We start from the raw sequence: 24,439 nt of genomic DNA on the forward strand, positions 1-24,439 counted from the left end.
TATACTTTTCTGCCTAGAAACTTTATATCCTTTGTTTCAAACATGATCCCACTCTTATTGAACGGTTCGGAAAGGGGTTTTTATTGCTTTTTTCTCCTGAGGTTTGTCTGGTTTTCTTTTTCTTTATTTTTTTAGACTTTGATTTACAAGTCATGACAAGATGCTTTTTTATATACATAATGCACTTATCTTGAGCAAATTAAATCTCATTTCCTTGAATGAAGGAGGCAAGTAATGAACTAAGTAATAACTACAGTGTAATGTTAATCACAACAAAGAGAAATAAAGAGATACTACCCTACCATAAATGTCAAGCTAATGAATTCATGAATTCAAAATTAACATTTAAAATATGTGTTATCTTGAGACAAATGTATATCTGACAAAAAGGAAGAATTAAATTAGAAATTTCTGGGGGAAATGGAGCTATTGAAACTTTATATTTATCTTTTTTTTTTCTTTTCATCTATATCCCTTATAAATACAGACTATACGTCCTTTAACAACTTAAGATGTGTACACACACACTAATTTTCAGCCATTTAAGCCAGCTTAACTTTTTAAAACTGACTTAACTGTCAGAGCATACACATGTATGTGGAGCACTTGACTTAAATCCAGTACAACATAATACACTTTCAAGGTGTATTATCTTGAGTTGCATTAGTTAAGTTGACTTACCTTACAAGATGGCTGCCACCATATCAAGGAGCTGTATGTGTGTATGATCTGATATAGCTTAGGTTGGCTTAGTTAAGTTACCTTTAAGGCTGTTTGTAGACAACAACACTTTTTAGTGGGCTTAAAGTGGGTTAAATGCCTTTTACACCACTTCAATGGCATTCCTGTTTGCACATTCAGCAGTGTATTATGCATTGATTCCAGCCGCTATAGCACATTTGGTGGCGTAATGAACCTTAAATGACTTCGGGATGCAGCAAATGACCTTAGGGTGCTGCAAAGTAAAACACCTCTGAGTATTAGTTTCTGACCTACAGCCACAGAGGGAAGCACTGGGCTCTGTGTAGCTCAGGAGCTGTGCAGGTAGACAATGCAGGCAGCCTGACAGCAGCTCAGGAAGGCAGGCTCCAAAGAAAAAGTGGTGAGCCTGTTTCCAGCCCTTCCCTCTCCCCCCAGAACTTGCATGCCTGCATGAGCTGCGTGAGGGCCCAGTGCTTCCCTCCACAGCTTCAGTGCCCCCCCGGGACTCCCTAAACTGGGTGCCTGCAGGAGGGCTCAGGGACCACTGTCTGCTAGCAGCTCACTGTCCCTTCTCTGCCAGTGGAGAGGCAGGTAAGAATCGGTCTTCGACATGGTGTATATGACAAGGGGGTTTACTTTGCCCTAAATTGAAGCGCTGTTTTTAAAAAACACCGCTTCAATTTAGGGAGAATTAAACCCCCGTGTCATCTACAAATGCCCTAAGTTATTTAGTATGTGTGTACATACCTTTCAACACTACTAGACAAAGAAAGGGTGTGTCTGGAGGCCTTGTTACACATTGCATTTTAAGCTGCTCAAAGTTGCTTTGTTGTAGTGCTAGCTTGAGTTTGGAGTAGTCCCATCATAAGGTTATAATTCTTCTTTAATTATCCTCAACATGTGCAGCTGTGACTTGTTACTAGAGGACTGGTGAAGACTGGGGCCAGACTAGGAGCTATAGCTGCAACTTGCCTCTAGGGAGCTAGTAAGCCAGGACAAGGTACTATCCCTGCTTCAGGTCAGGTGTGTGAGACATTGTGGACTGAGAAGAGGTGGCAGGAATGTGAAGCCGGGAGACAGAGAGTTTGTAGGATGGAAGTGGGTAATGTAATGGGAGGTGGAAAAGATATGCGGATGAGGGACAGGTGGGAAAGTGAAGGAAGTCAGCCACTAAAGGATAAAATAGAAAGAAATAAAAAGAAAATAGTTTTAAAAGAAATAATGGGAACTCTCTTTTACACATTAAATGCAATAAAAACCTCTTTGGAGCCAGTTTGTGCAGTAAATGCATCCTCTATGTTGTATACTTAAAGAATGTAAAAAGAAATGAAGTCATCAAAGCTAACAGTTAGCCTCAAATAAATCTTTCAAGCTCCAACCTCTATAATTAATTATAAGCCTTAGAGTAAGGAACATTTCTTGTTTGGAAGTCATCCAAAAATGATGTTAACAATTATCATCATCCTTCCAGTTTTTTCACATGCATGACATTTGCCAGGAAAAGGAGAAGGAAAAAGAAAGCGTGAAGATGTCTTGAACATCACTGAAATCATTCGCTAATGGGGAAAACAGTCAATTCAAGTATGTGAAACAGTCAAGTAGCAAAAACGGCATCCATGCTAATATTTTAAAATTAGATGATGGTTGTTTATTCCAGCTCTATTTTTTTTCTTAATTAGTGTAGCCTCCAGTGTCTTCAGAAATAAGCCAGTGTTTGTAGGCAGAACTTCAGTCTATTTTTTCATTCACAATACAATAACATTTGCCTAATAACAAGGGCACTAATGCAATAGTGATAGAGGAGGAAATATGGCACCTTCTCAAGCATCAACAGCTCATCCTGCAACAGTCTGAATTATGATGATCAACAAAAACATAACATTTTTTTATTCTGTTGTGTTAGACTGCGTAACAGAATTAACCAATGGATTAAAATCTGTTTGCTTTACTGCTGCTATTCAGTTCACAGTTGGAAGGATGTGAGCATTCACATTGTTGTTGTTGTGTTTGTTTTTTTGATACCTTATTTTCAACATCTGTCAGGAAGATATCTTCCATAATTACTTACATGTGCACCTATAGAAACACCTTCACAGTTTGTATATATTCAAGGAGAGAGATTCACATATTCAAGAGAACATATGCAATGATGGCTTCAACAGTGAATGGTACAGCTTATATTCTTTTCTTTATCTATTTTTTTTTTTTTTTTTTTTTTTGCATGCTACTGATGCTGCAACCGTTTTTGCTTATCTCTGGGATTTCTTCATCCTGATATACTACATGATAAATTACTCTTCCTTTCACTGGTCAGTCTTGTCTTTGTCTTTGCTAGAGGACACTGTGTTCACTCACATCTGCAGTAATGAGAAGCTGAAGAAAGTTGATGTTGAGATTTAGAGCTTGGCTGGTACAATGTTTTAGTGGTTATTATTAGAACTTTTATATTTGTGGGAAGGCTGGGCTGCAGGAAGAAAAAGAATTTATATTTTCAGTATACAGAGTCACTGGGTAGAAGGGCAAACATTTAGGCACTCATTTTCATTCAGTGGGTGTGCTTTTACCATTTTGCACCTCTACTAGATGAATTCATTCTTAATATTGTAAATGAGAAAAAACATTATATTTCTCTCTTCGTATTGTTATAGTTTGTTTTTAAATACTTTAAAAAGTGTTCCTATTGAAAATTCAAATACACACGGAGATGCATATCTGAAATATTTTTATGCTTACTCTCATATGTAATTTTGTAAGGATTAATGAAGTGATGGATTTGAAACTTTGGAGAGGTTTTTTGGTTTTTAGGGAAAAAATAAATGCACATTGCTGACCTATGGAAATTGTAAAAAATTGAACATTTGATCTTGGTGATTTTATTTAACTGTTGTATATTTTTTTTAAACTTTGGTTCAAATTTTATAAAATATTAAAGGCTTATATTGCTTTATCTGTCTAACTACATGACAGCTGTGTAAGTGACATTTTTGACACTTATGCTGTTTCAGATTCTATTTTGCCCTCAACTAAAATATTTTATTTAATTTTCCCTCTAGCAAAATATTATATTTTAATTTTTTCTCTGTTGAAATAGAATTTTCATGCACACCTGTGTGTGCCTGCCCAAAACAAAGTGTGGGAGGAAGGCTTTCTCAGGGTTTTAATGCAAGAATCTACTGATTAGGCCTCTTACCCAGGAAATGTGAGATACAGGTTCTAGGCCATCCTCAGCCACAGGGGAATGAACATATACCCCTTGCTTCCTGGGAGCTGAGCTCACGTGTAGAATATTTCCTTTTAGTCTTAGTTCCAACACTGGCCATCTATTTTTTTCCCCCCTGTTGCTCAATGGGCTCAATTTCCTGTTGTATAAAGTGCTTCCTAGAAGGCCTAAGTACCATAAAGTATTCATGGGAAGTGCTCTACATCTTTCATGATCAAGCTGTAATAGGTAAGATAAATGGAGCCCTGCTTATTCAAAATGTATGTATATACTCCCTTAAGGACCTCCTGCTTGATGTGAACATTTCCACTGTAATCAGTTTGACAAATCCCTCAGCTTGCTGCATTGTCAGCATGAAGCCCAGCCATACATCCATAGTGTGAGTAATAAACCAATGTACAGGGATGTCATACCTATGAAATTCTACCCAATAACCTCAGAAAAACAATCTATGATTCCAGTTCCCCTATTGAAATGGAGGTCACCAGAAAGTCAGATATCACATCAGATGTTACATCCGTAGACGTTGCTCATCAGTTGGGATCCTGGTTTTCTCTGATAAAACAAACAAAAAACAAAACAACCTCCCCCCCCCCATTTTAAGATTAAAAAGGTAATTCAAAATTCACATTTTCCCATGATTAAAATGTAATGCCACTAATATATTAGTGGCATAATATATTAGTGGTATTACATTTTAAATGCAGAATCTGTTAATATATAATATATATATAATGCGTATATATGCATATATGTGTGTGTATGTATTTTTCATTTTAATCACGAAAAAATGTGAATTTTGGGTTACTTTTTTATCCAAAAATTGGGGATATTTTTATTAGAAGAAACCAGGATCCCTGCTCATCATAGTGACAGCATAAGTGTCAGCAGCTTTTTACCTCTTACATCAAGAGATCATCAAGGGAAAAGCTGATAGACATATTTAAAATGTAAACATTATTTGGCAAGTGAATACTCCAAATAAAACAAATTAAGGGGAGATAATACACAGAGCTGTGTGCTCCAATAAGCCATGCCCCCAAACTAGATCTTTTGTGGGCATTCTCCTATTATGCGGAAGCCATAGGTGTAAGCCATTTCTCCAAAACAGGCTGAGTTAGTATTTGACCTTTGATCTCCCAGATTACTGTCCCAACCACTGGCTTGCTGTCTGTAATAACACGGATTTCACTTTCATTTCATCAGCAAGGACCAGCGTTCCCTCTAAGCTGTGTGCCATCCATGGCCGCACAGGTGTACCTGTCAGCATGGCACGAGCGTGCCTGTGTGGCCGCCTATACCACACAGCTTAAAGTCAACACTGCGAAGGACTAATTTGTAGGACTGTGTGAAGCTGTGGTAGCTAATTCGATTCAGAAGAGATTTGGCCAGATTCAGGACTGAATCTTTGAATCTGAATTGAATCATGAGACCAAGTAAAAGCTCCAATTCCATTTGAATCATTCAAATTGATTCAGAAAAGATTCAGCTGCATCAGAGATTCAGCAATAAGCTAAACAGGCAGCTGATCACTGCCTCCATCTGGTAAATTTTTGGGGGTTGGTGGAGGGAAGAGGGAGGGGGCATGAGGGAGGGAGGGTTAGGGTCTCTGGCTGGGACAAGCTGTCCAACTGGGACGGGGTTGCGTTACTTGGGGCAGGGTGCGGGGGGGGGGGATGTGGGTGCGATAGTGCTGGGAGCAGGGGCTCTGCCTTGCTGCTGCTTGCCTGGCCTGAGTGGGAGGGGGGCAGAATACTTGAAAAAGGGTGCAGCTCACTCCAGGCAGAAGGGGGAAAGTGGTAGCAGGGCATAGCCCCCACTCCCAGTGCTGCCGTCCCTGTATCTCACATCAGCTAGCAAGTGGCGACAAGGTACAGCCCCCCACTCTCAGTGCATGCAGGTGAAGCAGCAATGGGAGAAGGGGCTATGTCCTGCTGCCACCCAGAGTGAGCCACGCCTGCAGCACACCCCCCTCCCCTTGCGCCACGCTGGCTGGCAAGCAGCAGCAGGGCAGAGACCCCATGCCTCCCCCCACCATGGCAGAGGCAGGGACAGCTGGAGGACCTGAGGGAGAAGCCCCCATGGCTGCCCTGCCCAGCCCCATCCCCCCCCCCCTCTGACCCAGGCTCCCAGAACTTAGAAATAAACAAAAAAATATCCCTCACTCACTGCCTTCAGTGGTGGCAATTCAGGCCTCTGGGCCCTTGTGGGAGAGTCCCCCCCCCCACACACAGTTCAGGGCAGTGGGGGGGCAACAGGGATTGCCCCCCCACCTGGCACCCATGTGGCAGCTGCCTCATGGCATGGGTGCAGTGCTGTTTGGCAGGGTGCCACATGCTGTCTGGCAGCTGGGATAGCTTCAGCAGCCAGCCAGAGCCCAGCAACACTCAGCCCCAGCTGAGAAAATTGGGGAGCAGCGGCTGTGGGGGGGTCTCTGCCACGTAGCTCCAGACCCCCCACAGCTGCTCCTACTGCTGGTGAGTGTGGAGCTCTTTTTGTTTGTTTGTTTGTTTGTTTGTTTGTTTGTTTTAAGTGCTGGGAGGCTGGGGCCAGGCACAGAATGGGGCCAAGCAGGGCAGTCATAGGGGCTTGTCCCGTGGCTACCCCACCTGGGGAGAGGCAGGCACAGCCGGAGGAGCCATGGGAGAACCAGCAGGCGCCCGGCTGTGCCTGCCTCTTCTCGGCCAATCTGGATAACCGAATCTCTCTGAATAAGCGCCGAACCTTCCGAAGCTGATTCAGCCAAATTGATTCAGGACACTGATCTGAATCTCTGAATCAAATCACTGTCCTCCAAATCGGCCAAATCCCAATCAAATACTTCCCTATTTACACAGGCCTACTAATTTGGTTTTGCCATTAAATTGCAGGAGAGGTTGAGAATCCCCTTAGTCTTCCCCGTAGCCTTTCCTACAAAAGAGCTTAGTTAGACTCCACTCAAATTCCTGACTTCTAGAATCTGCTTCTTACATATCAAGATCTCTTGTGTGAGCCTATATGGAGCCTTTTTTATGCCTAACTATTTTTTAGTGGGGAGTTGGGTGTTTTGAAGTTTTACTTTCAATGGTGAGTGTTGTAATACTTAAGCCCCTTTGTAGGTTTAGCCAAAGAAGCCTAAAGTAAAGTATTTTGAGTCTGACCTGAAAAGATCCTGAATATTTGCAGATGCCATCAGCTTTAATTGTTGCTAAGATGTTCAACATTTTTGAAGATCAGGCTGAAATTGGGCATCTTCAGATTGAGGAACTTTAAGTTACACTGGACATCTTTACATGTCATTAATGCATGGTGCCTACTATGCACAAAATTTAGTACTTGCAAAAGAAAGTACTAAATTAATGCAGAGTAGGCTGCCCTACTCTGCATTAGTGTGATCACATGGTTTTTTGGTGTTTTTTTTTTGAGATGGTTAATGTGCATTAGTCTAATAGCATGGCTTCTGCCATGATGTTGTAATGCTCAGTCAACCATTCTACTGTGCATTAAGTATCTGGTATAGATGTGCCCATTATCAACATTTGGCCATCATCATCATCTCTCTCTCTCTCTCTCTCTCTCTCTCTCTCTGAAGAAAATCTACTGAAGAATAAACCACTAAGAAACCATGTTAATAAACTACTGCACAGTAAATTAGTAAATACTGCACAGTTTAGTACTTGTAAATACTATGCAGTAGGGCTCATGTAAATGCTGACTGGGAGCAAATTTGCTCAGTCAGCCACACTAGCTGAGGGCTCCATCCTGGCACTGCTCAGCACTCAGCTGCTGAGCTGATCAGCACTGGGACATGGTTTCTCTCTGCCCCTCCCCACTGTCCTGGCACTGTGGTGCTTCCAGCTCCCCACAGGATTAGGGAGCTGAGCAGCACCAGGACTGAGGACCTACCAGTGGGGCAGCTAGCAGTGAGCCTCTGGCTGGGAAGGGAATCGCTGCTCAGCTGGGGGTGGTCAGGAGTTCTAGTGGTATTTGATTTTAATCACAAAAAAATGTGGATTTTGAGTTCATTTTTTAAATCCTAAAATTGGGTTGTGGTTGTTTTATTTTGTTTTTTTATCAGAGAAAAACATGATTCATGGTTATTAGGAACTTCAGTTCAATTGTATTCCATCCTGCATGAATTCCTGAAAATGTATTAATGCAAAAAGGTGGATAGGTCCTCTTCCTCCCCTTCTCATTACTTTATTGTGACTCACGCTTTAAGGTAAAATGGCAGTGTGTTACAAAAGTTGATGGATTAATTGATTTTCACCTTGAACAAGGTGGAATGCAATTGCACATCAGCACCAAAATCCACTTAGATACCTAATGCCAGAATATGGCATTTAGTCCATTATTAATACATTTTCCTTCAGTAGAAGGTATTCAATAAAAAAAAAAAAAAAAAAAAAAGAAAGCAGCCATCTGGCATTTATCATTTACATGCTATTTTGAAGAAAAAAAACTATATTTATTATAACACATTTTGATCTTTGAAAGACATTTTTTTTTATTTTTTGACAGCTGAAAATACTTTTTTTTCACCTTTTGCATTGCTTTCCTTATTTTAAACATCTTGATTCCCCAACTGCACTACCACCAGATGCTGAAATTCAACTCTGTTCCTTTATGATTATGCACTGAATTTTATGGACTCCATACCAGATTTGTACAAGTAATTCATACTTTGGTTAACTGGATGATCTATACCCCCACCAAAAAAAAGAATGTTTCCCGCTCGAACAAAGTAACTGTTAACCATTTTTATTTAAAAAAAAATAAATGTATGGCAAACCAATGACTTATTTTTACTAAAAAACAAAACCTTAGGAAACATTTAAATTAATAGTAGCAATAGGATAGCTCCCATCTCTGATCAGCCTATAATATCAGCCAAAAAACTTCCTTGGCTAAACAGAGAAACCTAGGGGAGCCTCAGGGCAAAATAGGAGGCATATAGGTGGTGGAAGCAGGGGGAGCTACCAAAGAGGCATATACCTTCTTGGCCCACACTTGCAGGGAGGCAGTCAGAAAGGCCAAAGCAACTACAGAGCTGAGGCTGTTGATACAAATTAAATACAACAAAAAGTCATTTTTAGGTTTGTAGGGAGTAAAAGGAAGATGCAGGGGAGCATAGGACCCCTACTGAACAAGCAGAAGCAATTAGTGACAGACTGGGGGACAAGGGTGAGCTCTTCAATGAGTTTTTTGCCTCAGTGTTCTTGAACAAGGGTCAAGATAAATCTAACAGGTTCTTAGATGGACATCAGAGGGACACCAGCTCACCAACTCTTGATGCTGACTTGGTGCAGCATCACTTGGATGGACTGGATGTGTTTAAGTCGGCAGGCCCAGATGAGCTGCATCCAAGAGTACTGAAGGAATTGGCCAGTGTCATAGCAAAACCACTGGCATGGCTGTTTGAGTGCTCGTGGCACATGGGTCAGGTCCTAAAGGTTTGGAAAAGGGCCAATGTGGTCCCTATTTTCAAGAAGGGAGGAAGGAGGACCCGAGTAGTTATAGGCCAGTCAGTCTCAACTCCATCTTTGGAAAAGTCTTTGAAAAGATTATTAAGGACCATATTTGTGGGAGTCCAGCGGGAAAAATAATGCAGCAGGGCAAACAGCATGAATTCATAGCAGGTAGATCATGCCTGACTAATCTGGTTTCATTTTATGATCAGGTCACAAAATGCTTAGACGCAGGAGTAGAGGTGGATGTCGTTTTCCTGGATTTTAGGAAGACCTTTGATACAGTATCTCATCCTATTCTCATAAATAAATTAAGAGGCTGTGACTTAGATATTTACATGGTCTGGTGGGTGGCAAATTGGCTTGGGGGTTGCATCCAAAGAATGGTAGTAGATGGGTCAGTATTGACCTGGAAGGAGCTGGGTAGTGGGGTCCTGCAGGGCTCAGTCCTTGGACCTGTACTCTTCAATGTCTTCATCAGTGACTTGGATGTGGGCATGAAGTGTACTCTGTTCAAGTTTGCAAATATTACTAAATTGTGGGGTGAAGTGAACACTCTGGAGGGTAGGAAATGATTGCAGGTGGACCTGGACAGTTTGGAAAAGTGGGCAGAAGACAATAGGTTGCAGTACAACAAGGATAAATGCAGAGTGCTTCACCTAGGGCATAAAAATATCCAGCACACCTACTGGCTAGGAAATTACCCTCTCAGCAGCATAGAAGCAGAAAGGGATCTCAGAGTCATAGTGAACTCCAAGATGAACATGAGTCGTCACTGTGATGAAATCATCAGCATAGCTAGCCACACTTTATCATGCATCAGCAGATGCATGACAAATAGAACCAAGAATGTGATACTTCCCCTCTATGCGGCACTGGTGATACTGCAGTTGGAGTACTGCATCCAGTTTGGGGCGACATACAGGGAGCAGCAAATTGCCTTCTATTTAAACTTGTGTGGGCCGGGAGTGATCTGGGGCCCTTTTTTCGCGCCGCAGGCTGTGGCCAGCAGCCCAGACACGCTGGGTCGGAGAAAGCAGGCAACACGCTAGAATTAGGCACGGACGCTTAGTGGTTGATTCAAGATTGTTTACTTACACCGTAGATGGTCGCGGTGTAGGCTGGACAGTTTCCCAGGTAAAGCTCCACTTAAATCCCTATGTTAAGGACTCGGACAAAACTCTGACTCACACGGAGTTGTTGAGGCTCCGTGGAACTTTTTGTGCGCAGGGAAGAGGGATACGTCGAGGATTGCGCTCGGCGACAGGGAGAAGAATCGATAGGTGATCAGTCTATCGATCAGCCAGCCGCAGGTCAAATCTCCGTAGAGGCACTCTGCAGCATGCTCGAAGTTCTCCAACTTGGGTGGAAAACACCCAAGCCTCTTATATGGCCAGCAAGCCAATCGCTAGCTGCCACGTGGGAATAATTTAGAAACAACCAATAGTGGGGGGTCGAATTTAAATACAAATGGCGGGAACTCCTTGCAACGTGCATTTCTATGCTGCAAAGAAGAAATGCACCCTGCAAAGAAAACTTCAAACGGCGGGAAAATAATTCAGCGGTGCCAAAGCGCACACAAACAAAAATCACACCCTTGGGTTGTGACAAAACTCAGTGTTAAACTCTATTAATGACACTTTTTTTTAATGCAGAGATACTCAACCCCCAGTCTGTGGCCAAATCCAGCCCCCAGAGCTATGTCATCAAACCCATAGATGGCATCAACCCCCCGGCACGTGTGCCAAGTATGGCGCACAAGGTCATTTTGCTCAGCACACCACTGCCAGCCCAGCCTCCAAGCAGCTGGGAGCCACAGAGCCCAAGCTGCTTCCTATTTTTGCTTCAACAGATGTCTTGTTTGTTTTCATAGGATAAAATTATGTAAAACAATGTTTCTTTCATAATTATCAAGCACTTTTAAATATTACAAACCCTAGTAAGTTTCCTTTAAATTTCAAGCACACCGTAATTTCAAAATGACTGCTATTTAGCTTTGAATCTATAATACAGGATATTATTTTAATTAACAATTTGATATTCTTGCAAAGAAAGAATTTTCTTATGATGTTTGGGGAAATTGTTTAATTATTCTGGCAATAATGGTTTATTCAAAATTTTCTTCTATTATATTTTCAGACAATCTCAATAAGGTATACAAATGTACAGAACGGTAAATTCTAGGAAAAACAATTCTGGACTGCCTGCGCTCTCTTGTCTTAAAGTAAATAGTTGTCAGCCTCAAAAATAGCAGTGTAAAATCATACCACCATTTGCTTAGCCTTTATGCTGCCATAAAAAATGGATAGTAGACCAAGGCAGTGTCTGTTTACAACCTTAGTGCCCAATCTGTAAAACAGAAATTTACAGGAGTCCTCTGAAAGATATGTTTACTAACATGTATCAGATACTGAAATACTAGTTTGAATAGGGCTAAACACATAAATGTATGTATGTGTAAGTTTTCTCTGGGAATTACTGTGGGAACTGATCCTTCCAGGTATTTGTGATTATTGATTCTGGATCTTTTACTGTTTCCAGTCATCTCCTAAAGAGGCTTTGCCCAGCCTCCATTTCCTCACCTGACGAAAATTTCCTCCACTCAGTTGAGGTGCAGGAACAGAACAGACATGAATACCTTGCAGGCAGAATCAACTCCTTCATAGATTAATGATGAGTGTTTATAGGAATATGCTGTACATGGTGGCTGCTCTTTGTGACATTGATACCGTTCCTTCAATAGCCCTTATGTTGTTTACAGCAAAACACCAGCTAATTTTCTTGGACTGCTGTTCTGAAATTACCACATGCAAATTGCCTCTCAGCAGAATAAATTGAGAAGAGTATATAAAAATTAATTTGGCATCAAGGAAAGGAGTTGAAGTGGTAGAAGTCAGGAAATCAGCTTCTAAATTATACTCTACAGTTTTCTTTGCAATCCATTTAAATAGGATAATAACACAATCCATATCGATAATAGTCATTGTGAGAATATATTCACTTTTGCATATAAAGTACTTGAAATTTTCAAATAGTACTACTAGTGCAAAAAGGAGGGGAAAAATCATATTTTGATGTCTCAGAGTTGTGGAAAAAATAGAGTTAGAAGAGTCTTTATTTTCATTTCTGATTGAGCCACAACAGTTAAGAAAGATGGTCCCCTTCCTATAAAATAAAAATGAGGTAAACACAAAAATAGTAAAAGAAAGTTATATACATTATATAATGTGTGTGTGCATATAGAGAGAAATAGAGAGAGAGAAAGGAGGACAAGCAATACTTCTCAAATCAGAAATTCAAAACTGTTTTTACATGATATGATATTCTCCAAAACCAGCTCACCAAAATCATGTAATGTATGTCTTTCAACTTCTCAGTGTAAAGAAACATATTGAAAGGAAAGATTCAGCATTTCTTTCAAATTCAAAGTTATTGTTAGTTTAAGTTAGACCCTGGGGATAGATGTTCAGTACATTATCCAAAGACATTATGCATCTTACTTTAACAGAATTGGGAGGCACAGAGCTAAATCTCTATGCATTGTGTTGAAAATATTGCCTTTATATTATTTTAATGCATTTTGTGGGGTTGAATTGCAGGAGGTATTGAGATGAGGAATCAAGAGAGAGCTAAAACATAAAATAAACTTCAAAATTTAAAAGTCCTTAATATATGCACTGTGTTTTAAGTAACATTACATTTGAGATACTTGTCTTTTGGGGTCACTTTAATTTTAATAACATAACAAAGGGAGTTTTCCAACAAAACTAGGAAATGGCTAGCAATTCAGCATATCACAATACAGAATTTAACATATGGAAAAACACATTATTTGTTAGTTTGTTTTCTCCTTAAGGTAGGATATCATGACAACAGTTAAAAAGGGATTTGGTAATGGATGAATGAAAAAAAAAAGAAGATTTCAATAGAAAATAGAATCCCTTCTTTTTATGATTAGAGTCTGGAATTTATTTCCATAACATTTTAAGAAAGTTTATTAGGAAACTTCTATACCTGGCACAGACAAGAGATTACTTATAACTGAATGAACAGTATACAGATGTTAAATCAAAAAAGGCATACTACATAATTATACAGGACTGAGTAGTCTTTTTTAACATGAAATTCAGTAAGAGTACAGAACAAATGTGCTGCTCCCTTGATTAAGTACCCCGTGCTAGCTCATACTGGGTGCATCTATGTGAGATACTCTACTGTGAAGTAGCATAGTTTACTGTGCAGTAAGCATGTGCATCTGCACATGCCTACTGTGCAGTAAACCTTGCTAATCATGAGTACATTTGCTCCCTGCAAATTCAAGTAGCAAATTTACTTGTGATTTACTAACTGTGCAGATGTGCTCATGTAGACACCTACTGAGAGCAAATCTGCTCCCAGTCAGCCAGGCACCAAGGGGTGGGAAATTGCTCCCTGCCCCAGGAGCTGCCTGCTGCTCGAGTGGGCTCCTCTATTGAAGCCCAGGCAGGGACTATGTGCCCCTGCCTGGCAGTAGGGATCTCCAGGTTTGCCCACTTTGCCATCATGATTGGCGAGTGGTGGGGCTGAGAGAATCTGCTCCACACTCATGGAGCTGAGCAGGGAACAGGCTCTCCAGCCCCCACCCTGCAATCACAAATCAGGGGCTGGGAACTGTCCTGGTCAGGGATGAGGTTTGGAAAGATCTGCAGGGGTAGGTCAGGTCCCAGCCTCCTTCCCCATCCACTGGTGGGGCAGCTAGTAGCAAGCCCCTGGCTAGGTGGGAAATTCCTGCCTAGCCAGGGGCTTGCTGCTCTTTTGGCACCTGCCCCATCCCTGAAGCTTTTTCCAAGTCCCCTGCCCTAATCAGGAAGCCAGTACTGCTGGAGCAGGGGGACATTGTCTCTGCCCTGGCAACAGGCAGCTCCCTGGGGGCAGGGAGCAATGTCCCAGCCCTGACCAGAAGACAGCTGTGTTTGTGCTCCCTGCCAGCCCCTAAGCTAGCACTCAGGGGCAGCCTAGAGCTCCCACTGATGGCAGCAGGGGCCCATTGCAGGGCCTCAGGAAGCAACAGCAGTTTGCTGACATTAGCAGCAAAACTTCTCCCACCTCCCTACCCATATAGATGCCTGCCCAGGAGCATTTATGCATGAGTAGGAATCCTGGTTTCCTCTGATTTAAAAAAATCCCCAATTTTTGGTTTAAAAAAAAGTGTGTGTGTGTGTGTGTGTATACGCGCACTTTTTTAACCAGAAAAAAGGGGATTTATATATATATAAATATATAGTGGTGTTTTATTTAAATCATGGAAAAATGTGGATTTGAGTTTGTTTTTGTTTTTAAATTGAAAACTGGGGCTGTTTTTTAAATCAGAGAAAACCAGGAGCACTGCTCATGTGTAGCTTACTCATTAGTAAACTTCTCCCAGATCTAATGCACATGTAGACATAAACACTGGGCGCATCCACACGAGTGTGCACGTGCCTCTTGACCTGCCTCAAACCCCTTTGAGGTGGGGCAACAGGCATGTGCAGGAACAAAAAAATGTTTGCAGGGCAGGGAGAAAATTAGACTCCTGGATACTCAGAGGTCTAAAAAAATTGATGTTTAAAAGCGGGGCAGGCTGATGTTTAAAAAGCTCAGGCACCCAGAGGCTGGGTCCTCCATGGAGATGCTCTGGCACCCTGGTGCTGAAACATGAAGCTGGCCAGGCCACATGTTTCAGCACCAGGGCTCCGGTGCCAGTGAGTAAGGGGTAAGGCGGGCTAGAGAAGGGGGGAGGGGATCGTGGGGGGGGACCACTACTGATGGCCCCACCCACTACCCCAAACACTGCCAGGGATGGCCTCTCCCCCTGCCAGCCCCCCGAGGCCCCCTCCCCTTGCCAGCCCCATGAGGCCCATGACCATGCCCTGGCTGACCCTTCCCCCCGCCAGCCCCCCACAAAGCCCCTGACCCCTATCGAGGCTGGCCCCTCCCCCACCAACCCTCCAAGGCCCCTGACCCCTGCCCTGGATGGCCCCATTCCCCCAAGTCCCCCCAATCCCTGCCCCTCCACCCCATACTTAAAAAAAAAAAAAACAACCCTGGCACTTAGCCGCAGTTGTAGATGCCGTTTGGCTGACTGGGGCCCTGCCCACACAGTGCAGGGCAGGTTGACAGCCCTGGCAGCCCCACCCCATCCTGAGCTCTCCTGCCCTTCCACTGTCCTGTGCTGCCTGGGAGTGGATCTGCCAGGAGCCCCTGGAGCCCCCCCCCCCCCCCCGCATCTAAGGTAAGCAGACTTTTTTTTCTGGGTTTTTTTCTAGGTTTTTTTTCTTTAAGTGATGGTGCCTAGGGTTGTAGGGGTAGCCATGGAGGCCTGGGGGTGCAAGCTGAGGGGGTGAGGCTGGGTGGGGCAGCCATTGGGGGGCTGCAACAACTGGTGGGGGATAGGGCCAGGTGGGGCAGCAGTTGGGCTGGAGTGGGGTATGTGGGCCTTGTAAGGGGGGTGGTAGCCCCTGTTGGGGGCCCATACACCTTGTTTCAGGGTTGAACCCTCTGTTGGGGGGCAAAACCCTCTGTTGGGGGGCATATCCCTCGTGTGGGGGCTGCACCCCCTGTTGGGGGCCTGTACCCCTTGTGTGGGTGTTGAACCCTCTGTTGGGGGGCTGTACCCCTTATGAGAGGGCCCAACCCCCTGTTGTGGGGGGGCAAATCCCCTGTTGGGGGGACATAACCCCTTGTGTGGGGGCCATCACCCTGTGTGAGTGCAGCAAAACATGTATTCATGAATTCATGAAACATATATTTAGAGTTCACTTTATTTTTATAATGAGACTTGCTTTAACACTGTAAGATATATCAATAAAACATTGTCCAACTGATCACTGTCTCTTTCTTGCTCTCTGTCTTTATAGTGGTCTTTTGTTTTACTTGTGGAGGAATGTGGATTTTGGGGTAGATTGCAGAGTGATTTGGAGATATTTTTTTTTATCAAGGATTTTACAGTTTTCCAGTAGGGAACACCAGAATTCCTGTTAGGGAGGCCAGTGGCAGGACCCTGCTTGCCCAGAGCTGGCACCTTGGACCCATCTGGCTGTGGCTGGCCTCCTGGCCAAATAGGGCCAGGAGGACATGCTTTGACAGTTCAAAGCAGGCCACCACACCTGGAACATCTTCCGGGTGATAGCTGCCCAGCTGGCTGGGCAGGGGGCACAAATGGCAGTAATGCCGCATAAAGGCCAACCCTGCAACCACAGTCCACTGGCAGCTGGCCCAGAGGGGCAGATGCCTCTACTGGCTCTGCAGTCCCCATCCGAGTCTGGCATGTGCACAACAGGTCACAGCCAGGCAGCAGCCCCCACTGCCAGACTGCTGCATTGGGTAGAGGGTGCAGGGAACTCTCAGGGTTGCTGATATTAAACAATAATTAAGTAGCGATATGAGTTCTATAGCTACCAATAACATTATGATAAAACAAAATAATATTCAATGAAATTTAAGAATGTACTGATAGTCAATCTGTGTTTAAGCATGTGGATGAATAGGGATTATGTTCTGGATTGGAATCTTTATCTCTATTAGAGATGGACAAATAATTTTCCAAAAATCATTTGAACAATATAGATAAGTATACCTCCAAGATTAAAACTGTAGGCAATATATTGGAAAAGTCCTCATTAATTTAAGAAATAAAATTATATTTTCAAAATAACTTTGGCACTTTGACACTTTAATAGCATAGGTCTCATTAGAAGTCCTTGGGATTTTGGTGCTTCAGGGCCATATTTCCAAAGATATGGAGGTGCCTAAAGCTGAAGATCAGTAATTAATAAGAAATTCAAAAAGGTAGATGCCATACTTTCTCAAATCCAAAACAAGATTTGTTCACTCCATTCAGCAAGGGGAACATGCCCCTTATATTGGATTTGAGTATAAATTGACTTTCCCTAGTCCTTCCTTCCCAATAGTGCCACTCCAAAGTTGCAGGCCATGTTCAACTCTGGCACTGAAGTCACTGAGAAGAATGACCTTGTCCTCCCTGTGAGTGCTAATCAGTGTCAATACATGCTTAAGGTTGGAGTAAAATTGTTCTTTGACAACATCGTCAGCATCAAGCATTGGGGTGTATGCACTAATGATGATGGTATATTGGTTGTTGCTATACTTAAGATGGAGGGTCATAAGATGCTCATTAATTCCAACAGAGAGATCTACATACTGACTGATGAACTGATTCTTGATGGCGAAGCCAACTCTGTGAACACATCTGTCCTGAGCCATTTTCAACTTCCCAAAGCAGGTGTGGCCTCTTCCCTCAGCTGAGCCTCATCCAGTCATCTAGTCTCACTCAGAGCTGCAGTGTCGATGTTCCATCTCACTAAGTCCCTGGAGACAATGATGCTTCTTCTGTCTGGTCATTCATTGTCTGGGTTATCCTTCTGTGGCAGTTGAGTGGTAGGCTGGGCTGTGGCCAGTAGCCTCGAAACGGCAGGCGGGTACTTTTGACCGATGGAGTGGAATTAGGCACTGAAGCGTATTGGTTGAACAAAGAGATTATTTACTTATGCCATCAGTGTACACAGCGCAGGAAGAAGAACTGACTTAGGTTACAGTTGCAAACGTGAGCTCTCCGAGTCAGACAAAATGACATGAACGGCTTATCGGGCCTGCAGGGCACAGGGGTATGTCGGGACAGTCGGCGATGGGGAGTCGTTGGTGGGTGATCAGTCTGCCAAGTTCACTCTGAGATGTGCGCGGAGTTCTTCGACTTGGGCGGAAACTGCTTTAACTTTTATATGACTAACAAGCCAATCATGAGTCACCAAATGTGAATAATTTAGAACCGGCCAATGGTGGTGCGCGTATTTGCATAAAGTTGGCGGGAACTTTTTACTGCACCGGGGTTTTCTACCGTAGCAGAAAATTCCACTGTGGCGAGAAATTCCACTGCGTTATAGGCATCAAATCAATGAAACCTTCCACTGTGACATAGGCACTCAACTACTGGGTTCTGACACCTTCAAGGTTTGAATGTTTCATATTGTGAAAATCATTGTCTTATGATTAGGGACATACTGAATTCATGGCAGAAGTGGGGTGTACAGTGGCTTCTCTAATATTGTATGTTCCCCCTCTTTGCCCCCTGCCTCTGATTGGCAGAGGGGCCCAGCAACTTGCTGCTCCCCACTCTCCATTCCATTGAAGTGAAAACTTCAATTTTAAATATGGCACCATTTTTGCCTCCCCGCTGTCCAGCAGCAATCAGTGGGGCCACCAGAGCCCCTCCACCAATCAGTGGCAGGAGGCAAAATGGCACCATATTTAAAACCACAGTTTTCACCTCCCTCCCAATCAGGAGTGAGCGGTGAGTGGGGAGTGAGGAGCAGGAACAGTGGGGCCCCTCTAGCAATCAGCAGTGAGGGGGTACACAGGAATTACCTGTAATATTAATGGAGCTGCCATGCACCCTAATTCTGCCATGATTTGGTAGGTCCCTACTTACGATGTTTGGTAGGTCCCTACTTACGATGTTTTTGACCACAGAGCAAGTGAAACTGCAGGATATGGTTATCCAGCCAGGACCAGATAAGACAGCCCAGGTTTAAAGCAACTTTTTATTGCTTATCTCCATGTCCCCTACCCCATCCACTGATGGGCAGCTAGTAGAGAGCCCTTGGCTAGGTGGGAAATTCCTGCCTAGCCAGGGGCTTGCTGCTCTGGGGCTCATGCTTTCTCCATGTGGGGTGAGCTGAGGGGATCCTAAGTACGACTGCTCAGTCACAACAGCAGACGAAAAATTGCTAACCATTCCAGGCTACTCTTGTCTGGCCTTTATTTCTCTCCCTCCCCTTTGTTTTGGGTATCTCCTGTTTTAAGGTCTCTTTGTGCAGTCTTTGGTGTTGTTACATGTTGCAACTTGTGTGCGCTACCTCTAAGGAAATTTAGGCAGCATTAAAGTTTCCATCTGCTATTAGCAGTCACGTGTCCTTGGACCGATACTCTTCAATGCTTCATCAGTGACTTGGACGAGGGAGTGAAGTGTACTCTGTCCAAGTTTGCAGATGACACAAAACTGTGGGGAGAAGTGGACACACTGGAGGTCAGGGAACAACTACAAGCAGACCTGGACAGGTTGGACATATGGGCAGGAAACAACAGAATGCAGTTTAACAAGGAGAAATGCAAAGTGCTATACATAGGGAGGAAAAATCTCCAGCATACCTACTGCCTAGGAAATGACCTGCTTGGTGGCACGGAAGTGGAAAGGAATCTTGGAGTCCTAGTGGACTCCAAGATGAACATGAGTCGGCAGTGTGACAAAGTCATCAGAAAAGCTAATGGCACTTTATCGTGCATCAGCAGATGCATGACGAACTGAACCAAGAAGGTGATACTTCCCCTTTATCGGGCGCTGGTCAGACTGCAGTTGGAATACTGCGTGCAATTTTGGGATGTGGATAACCTGGAGGGGGTCCAGACAAGGGCCACTCGTATCATTAAGGGCTTGCAGGCCAAGCCCTATGAGGAGAGACTAGGGCACCTGGACCTCTTCAGCCTCCACAAGAGAAGGTTTAGAGGCGACCTTGTGGCTGCCTATAAGTTCATCATGGGGGCACAGAAGGGAATTGGTGAGGTCTTACTCACCAAGGCGCCCCTGGGGGTTACAAGAAATAATGGCCACAAGCTAGCAGAGAGCAGATTTAGACTGGACATTAGGAAGAACTTCTTCACAGTTAGAGTGGCCAAAGTCTGGAATGGGATCCCAAGGGAGGTGGTGCTCTCCCCTACCCTGGGGGTCTTCAAGAGGAAGTTAGATAGGCATCTAGCTGGGGTCGTCTAAACCAAGCACTCTTTCCTGCCTATGCAGGGGGTCAGACTCGATGATCTATTGAGGTCCCTTCCAACCCTAACATCTATGAATCTATGAATCTATGTTAAGAGTTAATGCTCTCTGTAGTGTGTACAGCTCTGATTTACCAATAGAGGGCTGGGGCATAGGTAAGAGCTTCCAAGTTTACTCTGTAGCTGCCTGAATCTCCAGAAGCTCCCCAATCTCATCCCCACCTTCCTACCCCCTCACCCCGACCCCACTCTCCAGCTTATCCTCTGCTTCCTAGAAGCTCCTTACTCACCTGTCCCTACCCCCAGCCATGACTCCCCACTTATCTGCAGCTGCCCATTTTCCCCCAGCTCTCTGTCAGTCCAGGGCATTAGAGTTCTGGGTGATAGATTGTCTACATAGGAAGGTGCTAGAAGTGATGCATCCTGAAACATGGGAGAACTGCAGGTTAATGGGGTTGACCCCTTGGGGCATACTGACATTACTGCAATGTAAGCCACCTGCTGGGGTAATCCTCACCCAAAAAGGTATAACTTTGAGTTGTTCAGATTACATTTACAACCTCTTTTCCTGCTTTAATGCATGGACACTCCCATATTAAGAGCATTTAACACATGAGCAAGGTTACATCTAACATCATCCAACCTTTTCTCTCAAGCACCTTCCTGAACCCAGGAACAGAAGCGTGCTATCATGAGCTCCACTTGATGTATCAGCACAGGCAGAGTAACTCATTTTTGCTTGATGTCCCACTATCCAATAAAAAAAGAGCACTTAAGCATATCTCCATAGTTCTAGTCCCAAACACAATTAACCCTTCTTTTTCTGTCTACAAGCTATTCAGAGAAGATGAAACATGCAATATTATTATAACATAGACACATTTAAACCAGAAATATTAAAGTAATACTGTAATCTGTCATAGTAAGTGCTCATTGATGAGTAAAGGTTAACAGAATTTAGCTCTAGGTATCTGAATACTTGCTAAAATTGTAGATATGCCTGAAAATGTTACTGTAACTGTTTATTCACAAATAAAATGTATTTTGATTGGTTTATATGTTTTCTGGGGGGGGGTTTCTTTCATAATGTTTATTTTCTTTCCTTGTGTTTACTATATAAATACTTTAAAAATATGAAGATCCTTGCTAAATTCCCATCCATTTATTATTAGTGTAGGGGATATTTACGAAGAGTATGACCTGACAGCATTGTTTTAAGAGCAAATAGATAAGATACATTTCTTTAAAACAAACAAAAAAACAAAAAACCCACAAATCATTATGGAAATTAAACTATTTTGTGTGAGTTTTTTTCAAGGAAAATATCCTTGTTGTTTCAAAGAACTAAGATTTACTGGATAGATGCAGTAGTGATTCCATTACCAACAGGAATTTAACTGATTGTTTGGCCACCCAAGATTGTTTAAGTCGACTACTTTGCAGAATACTTGGCTAGAAAGCTCCTATGATGATTTTGTATAACATATATGGGCTTTCAGAAAATATATAAAGTGATTTCGTGAATGACATTGCTCATAAGCCCTGTTACTCCATGTTCATCTTGTAAAGGTCACCACCTCATTTTTCAAAATATTGAGTTATCATTCTTTATATAAATTCAGGCTCTTTTTCCATCCTCATCTCTCTTCTACACTGCCAGCTCTTGCAGGAAAGAGCTACAGGTTAATACAACTGATGTATCCATCTCCAGTTCTAGTACTTCATAAATTTAGGCATCTGTCCTTTGTGGGTTCATAGATATATTAACAAAAATGTATCATTCTTTCATTCCTAAGCAACAAATTATAAGGATATGCAAGTGCTCAACTCCCTTTGATTTCAATAAGAGGTAAGAATCGGCATGCCTTTAATAACTGTCTCTGTCTGTTTTAGACTTTTGGCAATACATGTTATAATTGCTTAAAATTATTTTAATTTCTGTTTGATTAATCAAAAGGACAACTTATTCTATTGGAAGAATGTTTTTTGGCTTATGGTTTGATGAGCATTCCACTGATTCTGTTTATTTTTGTTGTAGCTTCACTGGGATTGCTTTAAGTACTTAATGTGTTCCTGCCACTGATATTTATTCTATATGCTGTTGTTCAGAATTGCTTGCAGAGACTCTCACTACATCACACAATTTTTAGAGATAAAAGAAAGGAGATAATGTGGAATAACAGTTAAGAAAAACAAGAAATATGATTAAGTTGGTCAAGGTAAAATTAAAGAAACCTGAAATATACAATAATATATTATATCATTAAAAGGAGCTGCTTATAAAATTTTCCATATACCATGGTCTAATTAAGTGAAAAAAATATGAATTTAGATTTATTCACTTTAAATATTTTCAAAGGAAACATACTATTAATTTTGTTAGGAAATGTTATTTTTTATTACAATTAAGCCAAATATAAGTAATAACTTACTTTGTCAAAAGCCCTGATGACTTCAATGTGACAACTCAAGAAGGAAGGCAGCAGCCAGCAAAAATTAAGGGTATCATAATATAAACCCACATTAATATTTTTATTAAGTTATTTAAATTAAAATTAGGAAAGCTTCCAACATGAATAAGGGGAAAAATCATATTATATTTGGGTTGGCTTTGTACATACTGTAGCCATTTCACAATTGTACTTGGTCAAATGGGAAGGGGAAATCAATCATTGCAATTAGTCATGTTGGTAAAATCTTGACCCTCCTTCAGAGTCCTATTTGATCATTAAAGAGCATCTTAAAAACTAAAGCATTTAGCATCTGGCCAGCACATGAAAATGGTGACTGGCATTTAGGATTTAAATGAATTCAGTGAGAGATCCTGATTCAGGATAGTTTTCTTACTCAGGGCAGTCTTTTAGCAAATATTTCCTAAATCGGGAGAAAAATGAGTTACACTAAGGTTGATTAAACTAAGATTAGTTGAGCAAGGCTATAAATGTGTAGACAGAAGTAACCATGTCATCTAGTTGGGATTATTTTTAGGGGTGCACCACTAAAGATTTTCTTGGCCGATACCAATAGCTGACTATTAACTAGCCATATCGACTGATACTGACCCAGTAACTGACTTGGTTACATGTGATGACAGAGGCTGCTGGAGTGCGCCAAAACAACAACAAAAAAAAGTTTAGTTATGTTAGTACTTAAAAATGTACTGATATAGATAAACTTTTTCTTTTTTTTTTTTTTTTTGAAACACTCCAGCAGCCTCCTGTGTCACATGTGTCAGTGTCCCAGTGCTTAAAAATGGTGGTGGAGGTACTTTAGTTCAAGTGCCACCACCTCCATTTTTAAAGTGCACGGATGCTTTTAAGTGGGGCAGAGCCAAGCAGGGTGAGGGTGGTGAGGGCTGCCTGCTGTGGGCTTGGGGCTCTCCACTCTCTTGCCTTTGCCCTGGGAGCCTCACACTGTCTGCATACCTCCTGCCTGCCTGGCAGCAGGGAACAAAACTTGCTGCCCCCACTGCTGCTGGTCAGTCAGGGGGTACGCAGCCAACATGGGGCTCCCGAGGGAAAGGCAGCACAGTGGAGAGCCCCAAGTGCAGAGTGAGAATCCTGCATCTACCCCATGTACAAATCTTGGGGGCACATGCCCCCCATGCCTACCCAGGGGATGCGCACAGTGACAGGGAGCCACCTCCCCCACACTCCCTGGACAAGCTGCTCATGGCTTCTTCCTACTCCCCACCCCAGGCCTGGGTCCTATGTACCACACTGGTAGTGCCCCTAGCTCCTTCCCCTGCCCCACTCCCTCCCTCCCTCACTGTGGGGGCCTTGATCTTCCCCCCCAATCCCCATTCCTCTTCCTCTCCATACTTACCTGCAGGGAACTGCTCTCCATGTTTCCCAGCTGAATTCCTGGCCACATGCATGTGTGCAGCTGTGCACATGTACATGGCACCCCATGTGTCTCTCTCCCAGCAGCCCCAAGCAGGACCCCTTGCAGGCTAGAATGGCTGCCTGCAAGGAGAAACCTGATGTTTTTCAAGGGAGCCCAGGCATCTGGGGGGAGGAGCGGGGGGGGGAGGGGAGGGCAGCCCCATGGGTGAAAGGGAACTCAGGTGCCTGAAAGCCCCGGCCAGAAATCATAATTAACTATATTTATTAGAGAATATGATCAGTTACCACAGCCAACCCCCCCCCCCCAGTATTGTAAATTTCCCTCTTATTGGTGCTGATTCAATATGCAACCAATATATCGGTGTGCCTCTAATTATTTTATGATAAAAGATATGTTTTGCAAAAGCTGAGTATCTTATGGT

The sequence above is a fragment of the Alligator mississippiensis genome, chromosome 1, assembly GCF_030867095.1.
Source record: "Alligator mississippiensis isolate rAllMis1 chromosome 1, rAllMis1, whole genome shotgun sequence".
Classification (NCBI taxonomy): Eukaryota; Metazoa; Chordata; order Crocodylia; family Alligatoridae; genus Alligator; species Alligator mississippiensis.